The sequence below is a fragment of the Epinephelus fuscoguttatus genome, linkage group LG16, assembly GCF_011397635.1.
Source record: "Epinephelus fuscoguttatus linkage group LG16, E.fuscoguttatus.final_Chr_v1".
Lineage (NCBI taxonomy): Eukaryota > Metazoa > Chordata > Actinopteri > Perciformes > Serranidae > Epinephelus > Epinephelus fuscoguttatus.
Window position 1 is genome coordinate 33,358,582 of NC_064767.1, and position 19,753 is coordinate 33,378,334.

Sequence of the window (19,753 nt, forward strand, 5' to 3'; positions counted from 1 at the left end):
AGAATAAAATTTGTAGAAAAGACTCCCACACACTGTCCAACTTTCAAAAATAATGATTTTAATGCTGCAACATGTTCGTGACTAGACCTTCATCAGACAAACAGCGTTATAAGTAGCAACTGGAGTTGTGTTGGTTTAATGACACTGCATGTCAAATGAGGTTAACTATAAGATACTGTCAGCTGAACAAGAAGTCAGATACTATTGCACAACTTCCCCAAGCGGGGCGGCACGGTGGTGTGGTGGTTAGCACTGTCGCCTCACAGCAAGAGGCTTGCCGGTTCGATCCCGGGCGTGGGAGCCCTTCTGTGCGGAGTTTGCATGTTCTGCCTGTGTCAGCGTGGGTTCTCTCCAGGCACTCCGGCTTCCTCCCACAGTCCAAAGACATGCAGATTGGGGATTAGGTTAATTGGTAACTCTAAATTGTCCATAGGTGTGAATGTGAGTGTGAATGATTGTTTGTCTCTATGTGTCAGCCCTGCGATAGTCTGGCGACCTGTCCAGGGTGTACGCTGCCTCTCGCCTGATGTCAGCTGGGATAGGCTCCAGCCCCCCCGCGACCCTCAAGAGGATGAAGCGGTTAGAAGATGAATGAACTTCCCCAAGCATATGGTATAGCTGGGGCACAGAATGAAACTGATTTTGAGTAGTTGGTCCAACAGCTCTCTTGTAATTAAAGCCAGTGTGGCATTGTTTTGATCAAAATGGTCCATTTGTACCAAAGCCTGAAGCAGCGGTAGTTGCTGATAATATTTAGAGGCCCGTTATCGCAAGATTAATTATATCGTCTCATATTCTTGAAATAAACTGTTTTCTTGGGATCACAAGTTAATTGTCAAATTCTGTTTAGATAACAAACTGTTATCCCCAAAATAATAGGAAAGACTCATAATGAGAACAGAGGCCTTTTTCTCTTAGATAATGACACAATTATGTTCTGATTATCTTGAGACAAAAATAAATTAAAGACAGATTCTGTGATTAATCTCTAATCTTGTCACAGGCTTCATTGTTTGTCATGTTGACACATGAAGTTGTGACCATGAGATCTCGAGATGACAACATCATTAGGGGTGTTTTCACACCTAACCTGTTTGGTTCAATAAAAAAGAAACCCCAGTGCGTTTTCCCAGTTATTACAGTTTGTTTGAGCTGGTGTGAAAGCTGTCAGTCGAACCCTAGAGTGGGCCAAACAAATGGACCAGGGCCACTTAAAAAGGATGGTCTTCCAGGGTCTGTTTCCAAGAGGACTCTGATGGGGTTTGATTGTGGTGTGAAAGAAAACAGACCAACTACAGGATTGTGAAATTGATTTTAAAAGCTAAACTGCTGTCATTAGTTCTGCTAAAAAGTGACATAGTGATCCCACAGTTTGCCTCATGATAACGACTGTATGATCCATTTCGTTATATTCAGGAATGTTTCTGTTGAGGGTCACAGCAGGATGAGTGTAAATGCTTAGATCACCTTCATCACAAGAAAACACTAGTGTGAAAGGACTGAGTCTGACTACATTTTGGGAGCATATTTGACTAAAATGGCAGCACCGCAGGAGGCCAACTTGCTTTGCTTACTTGAACTTCCCCTTTTGAAGTGCATGAGTCAAGGCACAAGTGTTTGAAGTCTCAATGTAATGAGAAGAAAGGAAAATGGTGAGACGTTTAGGGGGGACAGACGAACAGTGAGATTCCTCTTGGCACACCAACAGGCTCTGTCCAGCTTTGTGTTTTCATCAATTAAAACAGTGTATCTCAGAATTGTGGCATTAGTCATGGATATATATCATGCTGTATCAGGGATAAACCATCCTGTGTGTGTGTGTGTGTGTGTGTGTGTGTGTGTATGTGACTGAGGCAGAAGCTGTTTGGGGCAGAGAGGGGGAATGATGGACACTGTTAAAGAGACTGGTAAAGAGACAAAGAGAGAGAATAGGAGGAGATGGAGACAAAGAGAGAGGGAGAGAGAATGGGAAAGAAAGCAGATGGGTGTTTTTGGTGTGGAGCCCTTTCCCTCCCTCCCTCTCTTTCTCCCCGTGTTGGGCTGGAGTGCCACTCCCATGTCTAATAGTATTAACAATATTCTCTGGTCCTCTTCACACACACCCCCAAATCTGCCATCACACATGGATGTTTTCACTGGTTTTACTCTATTTTCTCTTCTTTTTAAAGCCAAGTCTCAAGTGTTTGAGTTTTAACACCACATTGCATAAAATACTCACATTTTAAATCATTTTCAAAGCTGTATAATCAAAGAAATCACCCTGCGCGTGCACCTCCCTTTGGGTTTATGGTGTTCAAATGTGATGCAAGACAAGTAACATTTTCTTCCACAGTCCTCTTCAAACAAATCTTGAAGGATGTTCTTGATGTCTTTGGCATGAGATTGAGGTCATGTGTCCAACACAAACTGTGGCCCTGTAACATACTACTCAGTCGAATCATCACCAACCTGACACAAAAGCTGAACGTATGATTGACCAAGGTGCTGTTACAGTAGATTTTTTTACACTGCACAAGTCTTCAAGATATTAAGTCTATCTTTACTGTGCAGTCACCTGCATTTTCAGAAACAATAGCCCAGAATAGTATTGTCAGAAAGAGAAAACAATCTTATCTCTAATGTGTACACCACCAACTTAGCCACTTGGGAGTGGCAGATTTTTTAGAAAAGGTCTAATCTGAAGTAGCAGAGGCCGAGATATCCTGACTTTTAAGACCTTTTTAGATAGGAATTTTGCAAATTTGCAGGAAAGCCCAATCAGTCTTTTTTCAGCATTGGCAGTAGAAAAACAAAATCGGGGAGTGCAGCAAAATGCCGCCTACCTAATTTTGTTTATACAGAATGCGCCTTTTTTGGGGCAATGGGGGGCGTGAGCAAGTAACAAAACATGTAGCTCAGCGTTTTACGTAAACAGTGACGTGGGAGGGAAGCTGCAGCTAGTCAGTCCTTCGGTGATTCTCTCGTAAGTCTGCCCGTTCTTCACCGTCCCCGTCATCTGACGGTTAATGGCCTCTTCATTTGCAAGGGCAAGGATGGTGCGCAATTCCTTGTCTCCTCAGTTGCTCATCTTTACAGTGTCTGTCAGGTTTGCGTTTCCCTCTTGCTACCATCTGCTCACTAATTCCTGCTATAAGCTGTTTCCTGTTTATCCACCACCAGTGGGTCGCATGTGCGGTGTCATCGACAGCTCCTCCCACAAGTCTTCAACAGCCCCTCCCATTGCAGAAGGCCGCCTCTGTCTTTTTAAACTGAAAGGGTTCCGCCAATATGACTACCCTACGAGGCAGAAAAATTGGGCACCTCGGATCTGCTCGCCAATCCGGCTCTGTGTGTCTAAACGCTCGCAGCTTGCCAGCAAAACGGCTGAACATTCGTTGAAAGTCTGGCAGTGTAAAAGGGGCTTTAGTCTCTAGTATGTGTCAAGACAAAACAAAATCCCATAACCCTGGATTCTACAATGCCTGTAATGCTGCATCTTTTCCTTAGATCCTAATGCCTGGTAAAGGCAGTGGTGCAATGGAGGGTGTGCACAGGCATATGGGGCAACCTATCTCTTTTTCTAAATGTTTACAGTATACCCACCTGTCAGCCAAAAAGCCACTGGAATATATGTAAGAGTATACCCACTTCCTCCTTGGTAACCAACCCATCTACCTAGACGTACACCCACCTCATCAACTACCACTACACCACTACGTAAAGGCCCATGTGTTTTAAATTCCATGTGCCCAGTTTTGCAGCACAGGCTTTATTAATATGTGGTCCCCAAGCCTGAATCAAGACAACCCTGATGACATCATCAGAGTTTTTTTTTTGTCAGATTGGCCCAAGCTCCTCCAGGACACATCTTGAAAGTGGTTCCCAACCTATTTGGAATGTGGCACTTTAAAGCGAAGCTGAACACAAGTTGCATATATCTATGGGTAGCAACAGTTTCAACTAAAAAGTAATGTTCAGCGGTGACCTCAAACTCACCTGGTTAAGTGTGAGCCCTGTATGCACTCAGTCCTTTGCTGTGGCTTGGATTTGAATTCAACCTAAGGCACTTTGCTGCATGTCATCCCTCTCTGTCACTTTCTAGCTGCTCTATCATAAAGGCAATAAAAAGCCCTCAAAATGTCTTACAGAAAAAGTAATGTTCACTGCACAGACTGATTCACTTGAACAGTGTCTGGGGGCCTGTACAGTTAAACTGTATAGCACAATAAAGTTAGAGAAAAGTTTGAAATAAACCTAATTTCTTTAGCATTAAAAAATATGTAATATTTCTTATTTACTATTATTTTAATTATCTTCCAACTTGATCATCTTGATGCCGACCCCCAGATTGGGAAGCATTGCATTATACATCTGTTTTCACAGTCTAGTAAATTTGAAAAATTATCACAGCATTTGCATTTGGTCTGTTTAGAGGACAAGTTTAAGTACTGGTTATTCCTGCAAAGTAAGGTAATTTTGGCTGGTCCTTACCTCGTCTCTGGAAGACATTAGGAAGAATGTCACACTAAGGTTAGGGTTAAGTGTGTAGCCCTCATGCTTAAAGTTGTGAAATAGCAAATAAATGACTTTAATAATGGTCTTTGCTATATGATAATGTATTATTGTAAAGTATGTCTGTTTATGTAGATGCTACTTCAAACCCCTGCTGGTAGCAGCTAACAGTGCTAACTCCATAAACAGAGCTAAACAAAGGTCACAGTGCTGACAGAGCTGTGATGTGAGAGATGGTGTTAACCAGGAAGAAACTGGACAGTGGGAGCTACACTTCCATTGGGACACCATCTTGATCAGCGGTAACCGCGATATGAGCGCAATGCAAAGTGGCGGTAATGAGCTAGCCAGAGTGATACACACATGCACTAACAAGTACACACACAACCGGACCGGTTTCCCACAACAAACCACAGAGAAGCTCAGATGACAACACACTGAGGTAGCTTCACCTCACTTGCTTTTCCACCTAGAATGCCATTACTCCACTGTTTCTTTACACAGCAAATAGGTTTTTGCTGCTATATTAATGCTGTGAATGTTGCATACAGAACCTTTAAGTGCTGGATATTTGTGCAAAGTAAGGATGTTAAAGCTGGTCCTTACTTAGTTTTTAGGATGGAGGTTACACAAAGGTTAGGGTTGGGTATGTAGTTCTCCTGGTTAGGGTTTTTGGGATTGTAAATAAATTACTTTGATTACCATCTGTACTGTGAAATAGTGTAATGTTGTGAATTATGTATGTTTGTTGTATGAGGATGCGACTTCAAACCTGTGTTGTGAGAAACTGGTGGTGACTGTGTTTAGAAAAATGGCAGTCATAGTAGACACAGTATTAGTAATAGCTGTAGACGTAGGTGTAATAAAATTAGTAATGTTTGCAGTAGTTGAAGTAGTAGAAGTGTTCATAGTAAGTGTCTAATAAAATGTAATAGTAACACTGCAGCAGTTTTGTGTTATTGCATCTGTTAAGTCCTATTAAGTCACAGAATCAATAAGATACTGCTGGTAGTGTGTAGTGGATACTTTATTACTAAGACAAACACGCAATAGAGGACATAATCAATACACTGTTCACATAAACAAAGGTGATGAGTAATACACGGGCACATGCCTATGAATCAATCATTCCGGCTGTGTGTGTGTCAGCTTGGCATTTTTCTGCTGGAGTGTCTGTGTGAATATATAGACCCTGATGATATAAAAACGTATGTGTGTTATCACAATGAGTATAAACGGAACATGACGGTCAGCAAACTAATTCTGGCGATGGTCGTAATGCTGCGCGTTACCACCCAAAGGTGCAACACGGTGATGGATGGAAGCAACATGTAGCCTCACGTACTGGGCCGGAGTGATGAGTGGGTGCAATGAACTCACCATGAGTCAGGCTCACACTGAAGTTCACACTGATAGTGACACACACATGCAACCTGATACATGCACAGAGAAACGCAGGCACATAGTAACAATAGAATCGAGTATTTGCTGGTTTTGTAGCAGAACATATTCTCTGTTTTACTGTCGTAGGTTCTGATGGTTGTGTTAATTTTAATAGTACATGTTTGGAAACAGCAATTTAGCCTTTCTTTTTATTATTTGAATGCATAAACTGTTGATTGGTTAACGCTGGTTTGCATTGTGCTTTTGCAATTCTCTTTCTAGTAGTCACTGAATTGAAAACCTCAGAAAAAATGAAGTAAATGTACAGAATGAAAGATACAAATACAGAAACATAGAGGCAAAGAGAAGCAGAGAATGGCAAACAAGACTAAAGCAACAACAGAAAAGGCCAGAAACACAAGGAACAAGCAGATTTTGCACACAGAGGGAAATAAAAGAAGAGCGAGGGAGAAATAAATAAAGATAGATGGAGAGAGAGGGAGGGAGGGATGTTGTGGGTGCAGCTCTCCAGTTGGTGTTGCTATGGCCCTGCCCTCCCTGCTCACTGAGCCATTTCCTGTTTTTGACCTGAAATCTTTATTTAGAGCCATCCCTCCTCGCTGCTCAGCATTCATGAGTCAACTCGGAGTCCAGAGAGATGAACACAGGACTAAAATCAGATCTCCATTCACCACAGAAGCTGCGTATGCATGCACGCACAGAGCTACCCAGGCTAACCCGCCTGTTAGCTGTACTCCAGCTGAGGTTTCATTCAGGCTTTATGCATCATTCGGATATATTGAGAATCCCTATTTCCAAGAATAACAGAATATTCCCGTCTTTTATTGTTTGACCAGCAGTTTCCACAAATCTTGCTGTCTGCTCTGATGGAGCTGAGTCAGATTTGCCTTTAAAAAAAAAAAAAGAAAAGAAATCATACATGTCATATTATCCAATGAGTTTTTGTGTCTTTCAGTCCTTAGCCAATGATAACTTGGCTGGTAATACCAGTATTTTAAATGGCGAAATTTCAGGTGAAATCAGTTCATTCCAATGGAATCGCTGTGAGTAATGGATCCAGTTGCAAAGGTACAATAAATCTGCATACATATTTCGTATTGGGTTGAACTTTGGTGACCTTTGACCTGCAAATCTGCACCGCTGACCAATAGCAAGCCGTGTTGATAGTGCTGATCTCTGAGAGAACATAGGGCCAAAGAGTCAAAGGATGCGTTCAGACTGCAGGCAAAACGGATCCTCAAGACACAGTGCCCACACTGTTTTTTGCAAGTGATCAGATCAGATTTCTGTGTCCATATATCACCTACCTAGCTGCATAAGTTGCTGTGGTAATGACCTAGGCTTCAGTAATTATGTAGCCACACTATGATGGAGTTCCAGCATTTCACCCTCCAAACAAAACGGTGCAGAGTTTCTTTGGAGCACCAGATAAAGTCAGCGATGGAGGTGGCTGGTAGGCTATACATTGTTCCATGCTGCAGTCATGACGGGCTTCACTGTGCAGCAAGAGGTGCATTCCCATCCGTTACTGACTGTTAGGAACATATTGTCCTTGGGACCTTTGATGATGATAACTGCCTTGCCAATTTTAAAAAGCGCCCGGGGACATTTGACAGGCTTTATGGCCATCTAGGACTAGGGCTGGGTAACGTTTAAAAAATACCAGTACCAATACCAGTAAGATTAAGGTGATACCAATACCATTAGAGTATGTCATTTGATACGTCTTTTTTCTACTTCATTCGGTAACCATCATGTGAATGGAAGCATTCAATTGCGTAAATGATACCAGACACTGCAGGCGTGTGGTACATTTCGGCACAACTGTCAGCTCCATCAAATACACTGTACTCGACTTTAACTCACCGTAGACTAGATGGGTTGAAGCTGCTGCAGTAGAGGGCCAGTAACATATAGCATTAAATCAAAGAATGGTTGCAGTGATTGGCTGCAAGCAAAACCATATAAATAGTCTTCTTTTCTAGATCTGGGTACAAAAGGATACATGCATGTAACACTTGAGAAGTTTTGATATTACTTGGTATTGGGCTATTTTGGTCGAGACCTTTAAGGTAGTGAGTACCGAGCTCCCAGCACTATCTAGGACCAGTGACAAGTGATGCAGAGCGCACTTAAACAACTTATTTGAGCAGCCAGAGCATCTGGACTGAGACACATCTGTAGAAATTAGATTGGAATCGCATTTCAAACCACCTCCAAATGTGGTTTGGATCCGATATGCAAAAAATTCAAGAATTATTGGGCTGGCAGTCTGAACGAGGTCTAAATGGCTTATTAGCTGTTTTGAACCATCAACTTTTCTTTAAACCTCTTCTCTCATTAAATAACGTACTCCACTAAAGAGGACAGTTCAAACAAAAACAACTTTTGAATTTTTAAACTATGTGGAGTTATTGTCCCATCAGCAAACAAGTTCATGGTTAGCAAGCTTGTTAGCTTGGAGAGCTTTTTCCTCGATCAGGAAAACTTTTTTACTGAAGTAAATGGTGTAAAATCCTGAGACAAAATGACAGAGTGGAGTAAACGACAGAGGACACGGAAAAAAGACAGAAGCATGGGAAGCTGTTGTGACTCATTAGAGTTAGCTTAGCTTCTAGCAGTAGCATAGCTTCGCCAATGTTCTAGAAACAAATATTGCATGGATAAATTTAGTTGTGCCACTTTCTGGCATTACGAGGCCTTTACAGTGGAAAGTTGAAGTGCACCATGAATGCCTAAGTGCTGTTTTCCTCTCTGACAGTCAGAGAAACTGAATGATTTCATGCCAACAATTCAGTCCTGTAAACACTGGACTCCAGTAGATGGAAATACTTGTGACAGCAGGTTGATCAAAGCCTGTCCTCAAAACAGGCAGTCTGTCTGGAAAATAGCGAGACTTGTATTGTGGTTGTGGGTGTATCAGTGCACAACTGGGTGAGTGTGCAGCAGGGGGCATCAGGGACAAACGGTCCGAGATGCCCGTTTTCTGCCCTGCTCCGCTGGTGTTTTTGTCTGTTTGGAGTTTACTCTGCTGGGTTTTGTTTGAGTTTACCGGACATCTTCCTGCCATCTGCTGCTGGGCAGGATGGGCATCACTAACCGGCCAAACAGCACCTCAAGTCCATTGCTCATTTCTGTGACACTCACCATTCTCGGTCAGTAAAAGATGAAATAATGATCTCAAGTTCTCAGTACACTATACGTCACAGTGCAAACCACCAGCAGAGACTACAATTAAAATATCTGATAAGATATTTTAATTGTAAAAGCTGAAGCCTATAATAAAAGTGCATGTCGGACATGTGTCTGAATTAGGTGTTTTTACAGCAGTTACAGCTCTAAACGTGAAAACTGCTCCCACTTTACAGTTTCAATATGTTTTATACTGAGAGGGAGAGCCAAAGAGATATAGTATTACAGAACACAGGCCCTACAGCGTGTGTGTGTGTGTGTGTGTGTGTGTGTGTGTGTGTGTGTGGGCGGAGCAAAGTTGACGACGCCACTTCTCGGGGCAGCTGCTCGGATTCAGCTTCTCCTGCTGCCTTCAGGTGCTCCTCGTAAAGTTACTGGCCGCAGCAAAATGGATCCTATCATGACTAGTTACGCCGTTGTTGTGTTTGTTACGTTAAGAATGATCGAGGGAGTGAAGATTATGTTTTAATCAAAGTAACTGCAGAAAAAACAAGTGTGTCTGTATTCTGGACGAAATGATTTAAGCAGATTTTGTCCGTAGTGATCTGAATTAAGTTGACTTTCAGGGAGAGGATCAACTTTTAAGGAGTCCTCTGCACAAATGATTTAAGTCCATCACAGACTGGGAAGTAATGTATTTATTTTTGATTAACAATTGCATAGTAGTGAAATGCAGCCACTGAACCTCTTGCTCTTGTAACATTTGGCTGTCTGTTCTGTAAATGCCACATCTTGGTAGCTCCATAGCTCTTATGCATTTGGACATTCCCGGATTCTTCATTTATGTGCAACATTTAGCAAACGTTAGCCTGACACGTTACACAGTAGTAACGATTGGGTCAAGCAAATGTTGAAACATTTAATATATATATATAACCAGCGAATGATTGAACACCGTCTTTCCCTGTGTGTTAATATGTAATCTGTTAAAAAAGAAAAAAACCTTCCGGAGATACAAAAAACAATTGTAGGCGCACAAAACTGTTTCGCAAATATAAAACAGATCTGCAAATACACAAACTACACAAATTTAAAAACTATTTGTGAATATATTTAAATCATTTACAAATGAAGGAAAAACATTTGTGTTTAACTTCCAAACATGAATAACTTTAAAACAGACATTTTTAAAATCAGTTGTATTTGTGAATCTCAATTCTACACATGCACATTTGCATTTTAGACACACTGAGTCTTTTTTTATTTGAAATGGTTTGTGAATTTGCAGATCTGCTCCATTATTTGCAAATCATTTTTGTGAGTTTACATATGTTTTTTTGTGTTTCTGGAAGTTGTGTTATATTTACGCATTAGACATTAACATTGGGATTGTCGTTCTCCTCACACAAATAATAATGACACTAATTTATCTCCATAATATCTTGTCAAGTTTTGTGCATCACATGACACCGCTTGCGAGAGCTAGGCGCACGTGCAGAGTGTCCGACGGCTCGTGAAGGCAGCAGCGTTCCCGTGCGCGGAGGCAGTTTTCTCCTCCTATCAGCGCCATTGTGTGACAGAGTCTCCGGGAGCGAGGACGGCTTGTTCTTCTGTAGCCGACAGGACTGTTTAAATACCCTCCATGTTTCTCTTTCAAACTCCGGCGGACCTGGATGTGGTAAGACACTGTTTCTATCTTTCAAAGAGCGGAGTAAAACACGCCGAGGAGATACATTATGGCAGGGCAGCGTAACGTATTTCTTATGAATAATAGACGCGGTGAATGTGTTTCAGTAGTGCCGTGGGGTTGTGGGGTCTCGTTGGAGAAAGAAAGTTTTCGTGTGAAATGGATAATATGTGGCAGTACGTGTCCCCGCTTTACTTCCACCGAGCCTCTGTGTCTGTCTGCCGAAAACTCACTCCAGCGTACAGAGCCGAGGCAGCGGCCGCCACTCTCCACTTTGTCATTACGGACAAAAGTCTCTCAGATAAACTTTTTTACCCGAAATACACCGAGTGTTTCCCCCCAGTGCACTCACCTTTTGGCACATACTGCTATGACCTATAACGAAAAATTTCACTTAAGTTATTCTATGTTTTTAGTACATTGTAAGTAATTGGCAAACTACACAGAATGACCTACATTTACATGGACACTCTGACATTTAAACGTCATATATTGAAAATGTATTAGGGGCCAAACAGAGATCTATATATTTCAACATGTGCTGCCAACTATAGTAAGCAGAAAAGGTGGACTTTGTTTTCAGGCAGTAGCCATTTGAGCACACCTATGTCACATCTAGTCCTTATTGACAGCTTGTGTGAAGCATGTTCATGTACACCTGTAAACCTGCTGTGAAGTAGTGAAATGTTTTTCTGCTGTGGATGTGGAAGTGATTTGGTCTCAAGTGTTTGGGACTGTCTCAGTCAGTGTAGCTGCTGTTGTGGTGAGTGGACAGGCCTCTGTTTCATAACATGCACCACAACACAGCAGTGTGCTCTTATATTGACACTGCCTGTTCTTCACTCTGTTGCTCCTGCTCTCCGGCCCACGAGCTGCACGTATGGGTCACCTCAGAGGTTCTTGCTTTATCTGGACCCACATCATAGACTCACGTCAGACCACAGAGCCCTGCTTGATCAGAGCTGAACCCCATCTGAGGAGCAGCCAGATGTGATGCAGAGTTATACAACTGCCTATGCTGTAGATGTGCAGATAACCACAGTGGGGAGAGGGAAGCCTAGTTTTTGCTGAGTGTGGTTCCCCTTAGGAAGTCCCCAGACTCCAGGTAGGGTCTAGAGTACATTAAAAAAAAAAAAAAAAAAAAAACACGCTAATTTTCTGTTTTATTTACTGGAGCAATCCCCTGTAAGTGACCAAAACAGTAGCTAAATTCTGACCAGCGTCCACTATACACTTCACTACTGAAGTTCCTGAAACAAAATTAGGAAAAATAGCGGGCCTTTAGTTTCAGGAACCACTCCCTGTTTTTGTTTATAGCACCACGTAGTCCCTCTAAATCCCATATATCTCCACCCAGGTCGCTGCTGTTATTTCAAACTCAACACATCAATGCATTGGGAGGAAATTTGGGGATTTGGAGGCACTAACACAAAATCATCTTTTACACATATCTTCACAGGCATTTTCAGAAGACCTTGATATGGAAATATATCTGAGGTGACAGCTGCAGGCTTTTATTGTCAATTTCTTGGGCTTTTTTCCCACAACAATATACAAGTTCTGTTGCTTCGGCTACCCTGCGAGGGATGCATGTATTCCATATTGCATACCTTTGGTAGTTGAATCTCTCTAACTACTAATAGTAATAAGGCTCACGGTGCAGCAGCAAAGCTTCAAGTGCAGTAATAAGGCTTGTACTGCATTCACAAGGATTATGCTTAAGTAGTAAGCGTGCTGCCTGCAGTAAAAATGATGACACTTGCAGCACTGGAGCTGGTGCTGCTGTAACAAGGTGGGCACTGTGGTAATAAGGCTGATACTGATGTGATACAGTGCATGCTGCAGTAATAAGGCAGATGCTGCAGTAATAAGACGGATACTACCATACACCCAGTGACTGGACATATTGACACTGTGGATTTCTGTGGCTTCCGAGGCTTCGTCACTGGAAGTGTCAAGCTGTGTTTTCCCCCCCGAAGAGGCTTGGTGGAAAGAGTGGAGCGCTCAACGGGATGTAGACACGTCTGCTGACCTAAATCTGCTCTCTTCTTCTGCCTTTTATTTATAGACTAAAGTGTGTGTGTGTGTGTGTGTGTGTGTGTGTGTGTGTGTGAGGGAGTGAGTTTGTGTTGGAATACACTAATGACCAGAAATCTGAGAAGCACACGCACACACTTATTGTGTATGTATGTGTCATCATGAGTTACTGCGCAGTTCATTAAGTGACACATATTGTTAACTTTTTGAAAAATAGTGGATTGTCCCTTTAACTAACAGAGTACCTTTAGTCTCAAAGAATGAGGCATTAAGGCACAGGCACCTGTCAGGTCTCGCAGTTATGACTGACTCATTGTGTTTGATATACAGGCTGTGCAGAAGTTGGGTTCTAGGTTGAACATATATACTCAGTAACCAGTTTATTAGGTACACCTTGCTAAATAACAGCCCTGTTATAAATCCTACCTTAATAATTCTATAATTTATGGTCACTGTGGTTGCTTTGCTTTGTGGTGGTGTGAGTGTTGCATGGCTTTACACTGAGAGGTGTTAATAATTTTTTTTTGTCCAGCCCAGTTCTGTCAATGAGAGAAGACTAAATAACAGAAACCACAACCTTCACAGTAGCTATGCACCCAGTGAACTGGCAGTTTAGTTTCAGTATGAGTCAGGAAGTAAGGATTTTCAAGTCAGTGACGCTTGCTGTGTGTGAGTGGCACCCTAATATACACTTAAAGTGCTGTAAATCACACCCAGAAAGCCATTCACTCAGACAACAGAAGGATTGCTCTCAAAAAAGAATTGCAATGAATTCATTGCTTACAAAAAATAATCAAAAGCAACATCTGCAAACTAAATTGATCAAACTCCTTCAGATGCAAATACAAACACCAACTCCATCTCATGTTCTTTTTGATGGTTCAGTCCACCCTGAGCTTGCCATGCTGGCACTCACACTAGTGTGTCTTTATTAATGGGATGCTGCATGTTGCGCAGTAGGAGCTGTAGTGTTTTGTAACCAGGTCTGTCATTACGTAAGAGATCATAGTGAATTCCCTGTCTGATACCCAGCTGACCTCTGTCATGTGAGCGTTTATGATCACTATGAGGGCAAACACTCACACACACACACACACACACACACACACACACACACACACACACACGTGTTTGTGGCACACACAAGCACGGCACGGACATTGTTTCCAGCCGCATGATTGGCTTATTTATTTTGGTTCTTGCTCCCCTCTACCATCTGTCCTCCCTTGTTGTTGTTCCATAGAAACACTTGGGAGTATTTTTCAGCAATATCAAAATAAGAGTTTTTGAGATTGGTTATATTGTTTGGTGTTAAGTAAAGGGGGTTTCAGCTCACTTGAAGGGTATTTGACAACTCGCTGCAGCTAACGCTTATAACTGATATTCATGATAATATTGTAATATTCAAAACTGGCTGCAAAATTGCACTTGCAGCCATTTGAGATTAAAAAAACAGGTGAAATGACCTTTAATTTTCAATGATCTTTACTCACCAGCACCAAACCTTCTATCAACATTTCACCATCTAAAGCACATATAAAGTGAACCTTGATGATTTGTAATAGGGATGTCCTGGTGGTGTAATTCTGGGTGGGTACTAATGTTTAAAATAAAAATTTAGCTGATGCCAGTACAGATGTTTTCCTGTTGTTATTGTTGTTTGCTCTGTTTTGTTGATTTATTCCCCCTTGAGAAATATGAAAGCCCATTCTAGAAAAATAACATAACTGTTATTCAGTCACTACACTTATATTGACTGAGCACAAATTCAAATAATTTCTAAAAACAAAAAAAATTGCCTAAAAGGATTTTTACTCTATATAGTGTATCACAATTCCCTCTCTAATATCTATTTTATATTGCTGTCAAAACATGAACAAATTTCTCAAACAGCTGTATTCATTCGAGTTTCTCACCCCAAACTAAAGATTACAAGATTACCTTTGAACTCATCATAATAACTTACCTTTGCCTAATATTAATTTTTACTGAATAGAGGAGCCGTTAGTCTCAGGCCCTGATTTTTAGCCTGTGCAAAATTGATATGACTCAACAGATAAACATTGGCCACTGCCATCAGCGAATGTCATCTTATCTACTGACAGTCTGGTGGCAGTGAACTGGGCAAATATCGGTTGATATCCATTTTTGTCTTAAAAATCGGCGCATCCCTATTTGATTAATGATGAACACTTCAACACTTTAATAGTGTCACTTGAGTGCCACAGATAGTTGAATAGACAAATGTGTCTTATGTATTTTCCTGGTTGAGGGTATTTTCCTGTTTTACTGCAGACCCATGCAGAAGAGCAAGTCGACAATTTTTAGTGAGTCTTGATGACCAAGTTTGATTGTAGCACTTTGACTGCATTTATACAAGAGCTCAAAAATGTCATGGAACCAGAATAAATATATTAGTTGACAGAACTGTAGTAGTGACAGCAGTGGTAGAAAGAGTAGTAGTTGTATCTATCGTCATGGTGTAACTGTATCTTAAGTTGTGTGTGGAAACGTAGCTGCTATTGAGCGTAGTGGGTCTGGTCAGGCGAGCACTACAACGCACTATCTCTTCCTCTGGGTTTTGTCTGGAATGTGTTTACTAGTTCTCCATTGTGTGTGTGTGTGTGTGTGTGTGTGTGTGTGTGTGTGTGTGTGTCTCACACACACACACACACACAAGTGAGTTGCATAGTGTCGTCCTCGTGCAAAGCTGGATGCATTACAGCGGGGAGGAACAGTGGAAGCACAGTCATGACTGCAAGCTGCAAGTGTGCTACTGTATGCCTTCATGCACATGCGAGCGCTGAGATTAATACATGTCATACTGAGCATATAGCACGGTGCTACATTCATCCACCTGCAGCAGTGCAGTGTGCAGTGTGTGTCCATACTTTGTGCATCCAGAGAACCTGAAATAGCCCGATGTGGAGGTGAGGGGGAGGGGTGGATGTGCAGCTCAGGCATGGAAACCAGCGTATCCGGTTACAGGATCATAATATCACTGCAGAGTCCATCCACAAGCACTGCACTACCGCACAACACACACAAACTCACCACAGCCAGCTCCTGGAGTAATATGCTCGGCCCACATGTCTGATGTGTGTTTGCAGGCACAGTTGGCAGGCTAACACACACTCTCACACACCTGACCTTCCCTCTAAATATATTAAACACTCGTGTTTTTCTGTTTTGCACCATCGTTTTGTGATTAGATTTATACTTTGCATTCATTCATGTATATTAAAACTCATTGCCCGTTCTTAATAGGCTTATTTTCTTTGCTTTTTATTTTACCACCAAGGCCCGCTTCCCTGAAGGCATCATCAGCTTTTCATGTAATCATATGTAAAAACACATAGCCACAAGTAAGCCTTTCTGTTTGAGATGAAATTTCAGATTTTGATACTGTCTGATTGTAATGTGTCCTTATCAGTTATAGTTAGTCATCATCAGCTCTTATAAATAGGGCATGCTGTGTGGGCCTGGTTGGGTAGACATTTCAGACGAAATTGTTATTTTATGGAAGTTGTTCAGTCCAGTCTGTGTTGGTTCTCGGTTTTGTATCAGGATATTTGGTGATACTGTGGGGCTGTAGGGAAAATCAGGGAAGTGTTTATTTTGAGAAATGTTCTTACCTGAAGTTCTTTTCATAGATCAGATCGCTCTGCTGGAAACAGGCATTTATGTATTGATTTAGATTTGTTTGGTATCTGTTGCACATTTTTGAAGGTTGTTTATAGGGTAAGGAAAAGGGAGGAAACTCTGCAAGTGGAGGACATTTCATAAGATGTCTTATTGATAAAATAATAGGTAGATATTGGAGTTTTATTGAAGTAAAACCACATCCAGTGATAGGTATTATTTTGAAATTGATCACACTGTTAGCACTCAATCTCAAGCACTGAAGTTATTCTAATACATTTTGATTCAGTTTAACAGAAGCACATAGGCACATTAACAAATACTGTTACTACTAATACGCCCATCATATCTTGCAACTTTCAGTAAAATGTAAGAGTAATGAATTTAAAAAAAGAAAAAGCTCTATTGTGATTTTCAGTCCAAAAATATCAGTAATAGTACTGACCTCCAAAACTGTTGGTTGGATGATTTCTAGTCAGAGCTGGTTGCTTTGCTTCGAAGCTCTCAAGAGACTCTGAGCTATATTTACCTCGTGGAAAACCTTTTGGAAAATGTAGTTTTAAGACAGTTCTTTGCGAGACAGTTAACAGTGGCACGTCAAGTCACAGTGACCTTGAATAAAGACTGTGACTTCACTTTGGAGCGCAGCACTCCTCCACTGCTGTGCTTTATCTGCTCCACTCATTTATGATCTGTTTTTCTTCATATCTCGTCATGGCTCATAGGGTGTAGGATGGTTCTGGGCCTGTGAACTTTGTCAGTCTGTGGAAGAAGGGGGGAGGGTGTGAGGTAAAGAGCGGAGGGGGGAGGAAAAAGATAGATGGAAAAGAGGTAAAAGAGTGAGTGAAGAAGAGAAGAGGTGGAAGAGAAGGAAGGGGAAGAGGAGGATAATGAAGTGGAATGTAAGGGGTGGGGCACCTCTGGTATGTCAGCCCTGCACCGTTTTGTGTGTGTGTGTCTAAACACCCTGCCATGAGTCAGTGAGTCAGACATGCGCAGCTGCTTCAGCTCTCAATCACACACCCGCAAACTGCTTTGAAACTAACTCTGTTGCTCTCTCTTTGACTCTCTCTGTTTCTGTGTCTCTCTGACACTCTCTGATTCGCCATTTTCCTCGAAGCTCCGCCAGCAGCTGCAGTGAATGCAGAAACTCAAGCAGTGGATGGCTAAAAGTCACAAACAAGAAGTACTTTATTACACTCTGTTGTTTTTATATATTACACACACATGCCTGAAAAACACATGCGCTGTAAACATGCATTAGTTGAGAGATGTCCAAGTGGAGGGGTTGCCATAGGGCTCCAAGCAGTTCAGGGATCTGTGCTTTGCTCCAGCTACCAGTCCACACTCTGTACTGTGGTCCATGCAGGTCTTGAGCCAGCCACCCTCTGATTCCCAAACCAGATCCCTGCAGACTGAGCTACTAGTTCTTGTTGGCACCCAAATGTTCATATATCCCGAAAATGCATTTCTCATCCATGTTGCTGACATGTATTGCTGCAGTGTTTCTCGTCACTTGTGAATCAAACAGCGTGGTCAGTGGTGACCTCTCTTCTATGGTTATAAAAAAGATGAGAAGATGAATTACTAATTATTGTAAGATAGCGTCAGGATAGGTCATTCAGACACTCATATCCTACACATCATTTTTTCATGTATGTCCAGCCCAAACTTGTTGCTCCAAACTTCAAATCTGGCAAAAGCACCCAGCATCTTGAACCAGTGCTTAAAAAAGAATTGTTTGTATAATTTTAGGTTTGATCTAAGCACATATGTGAGGAACAGGATGTTTTCCATAAGCCCAGTTTTCATTAGGTCATACACTCTGTTTTGTTTCTCTGCTTCGGGGGGCTCGTTACTGAATCAGTATGCCCTGAAGGCCATTACTGGCAATGTGTAAAGGAATGGAGACATGTCAGAAAAACTTATACCTGTCACTGCAAATTAATTACATGTTATATATTGTCCACCAGATGGTGGTATCTAGGGCTGCAACGAACACATTTTTTCACTATTGATTAATTTGTCTATTATTTTTTTCAATTTAAGTCAAGGAAAAGTCAGAAAATTGTAAAATAAAAAATATTGATCAGTGTTCCCCAAAGCCCATGATGAAGTCCTCAAATGTCCACACCCCAAAGATATTCAGTTTGCTGTAGTAGAGTACAGAAAACATAAAATATTTCCATTTAAGAAGCTGGAATCAGAGATTTTCTTTCTTTTTTTTTTCCTTCTTGCAAAATTACTTAAACCGATTAATCGATTATCAAATTTGTTGGTGATTTAAAGTAATTTTTGACAACTAATCAATTATAGGATAATTGTTGCAGCTCTAATGGTATCTTTAACGTCACCTGTATTACCTTACATTTGATAAATCTTGTCAGTGTGTATGAATGCGAATGAATGTTAATCTGGTGGTAGCCTCCGCCACCAGTGTATGAATGTGTGTGGGAATGAGGTGAATGGCGCTTATGTTGTTAAGCCCTTTGACTGGTCACTATGACTAGAAAACCACTATACTGGTGCAGTCCATTTACCATTCCTGAAATTTCTTACTCATTTTTCTTATCAGCCGATATACCAATATTGATGTATCTGCAGTAAACTAACATGGAGTCCTTGTCCTGGCTGAGTTATCATCTCAAATACAAAGACAGCTTTTGCCAAGATATTTGTAGCATTAAATGTTCATGCACATGAGTACCTAATTGAGTTTGCGTTTTGTAGACAGCACTCTTTGTCTGTTGAGCCAGGGTGGCTGTCTCAGTAATGCAAACTACTAAGTTTTAGTATCTGTCTAACAGTGTTGAAGGTTAAGCAGCTCCAACATTGCTAATTAAGACCAAATGGATTTGGGGGAATATGCTTGTTTGCAATATTGCTGAGAGTTTGATGTTAAGATCAATACCAGTGTCATATCTGTGTGTCAGATAGGGATCTAAGGCTAGGAGATGGTTAGCTTAGCTTAGCATCAGGACTGGAAGCAGGGGGAAACAGTTGGCCTGGTTCGGAAAAAAAAATACACCTACGAGCACTTTATTAGTGAACAAATTTACCTTTTCAAACAATTCAGTTTAACTTCCATTTTGTAAATAGCAGTAGTCACATCACTCAACGGCCTGACCCAGGTCAACATGTGGTGTGTCACCATTTCCATGGAATATGACAAACTCAGTGACAAAGCCATCACAGATAACTTGCTAGCACAGATGTTAAGGTACTTTTGTTGTGTCCAATGCTGAGAAATCAAATGGTCAATGTTTTGTTTTTTTTAATTAAAATAAACCAATAGATCTGCATTATTTAAGAGCCAGTAGCAAAGTGTAAAGTAATGAAGAGTTTGTAGCTCAAAGGCAC

General features: G+C 41.3%; 1 protein-coding gene across 2 annotated transcripts in view; it reads left to right on the plus strand.

Moving 5' to 3' along the window:
- Window positions 1–19,753, plus strand: part of sertad2b (SERTA domain containing 2b) — a 49,225-nt gene that overhangs the window by 21,811 nt on the left and 7,661 nt on the right. Inside the window, exon 1 of one of the 2 annotated variants that reach the window (XM_049600529.1) lies at window positions 10,572–10,705. The exons of the other annotated variant lie outside the window; for it this stretch is intronic. The gene's annotated coding sequence lies outside the window, so the exon portion shown is untranslated. Of the gene's footprint in view, window positions 1–10,571; window positions 10,706–19,753 lie in introns of those variants that run through there. 2 annotated transcript variants of the gene reach the window in all.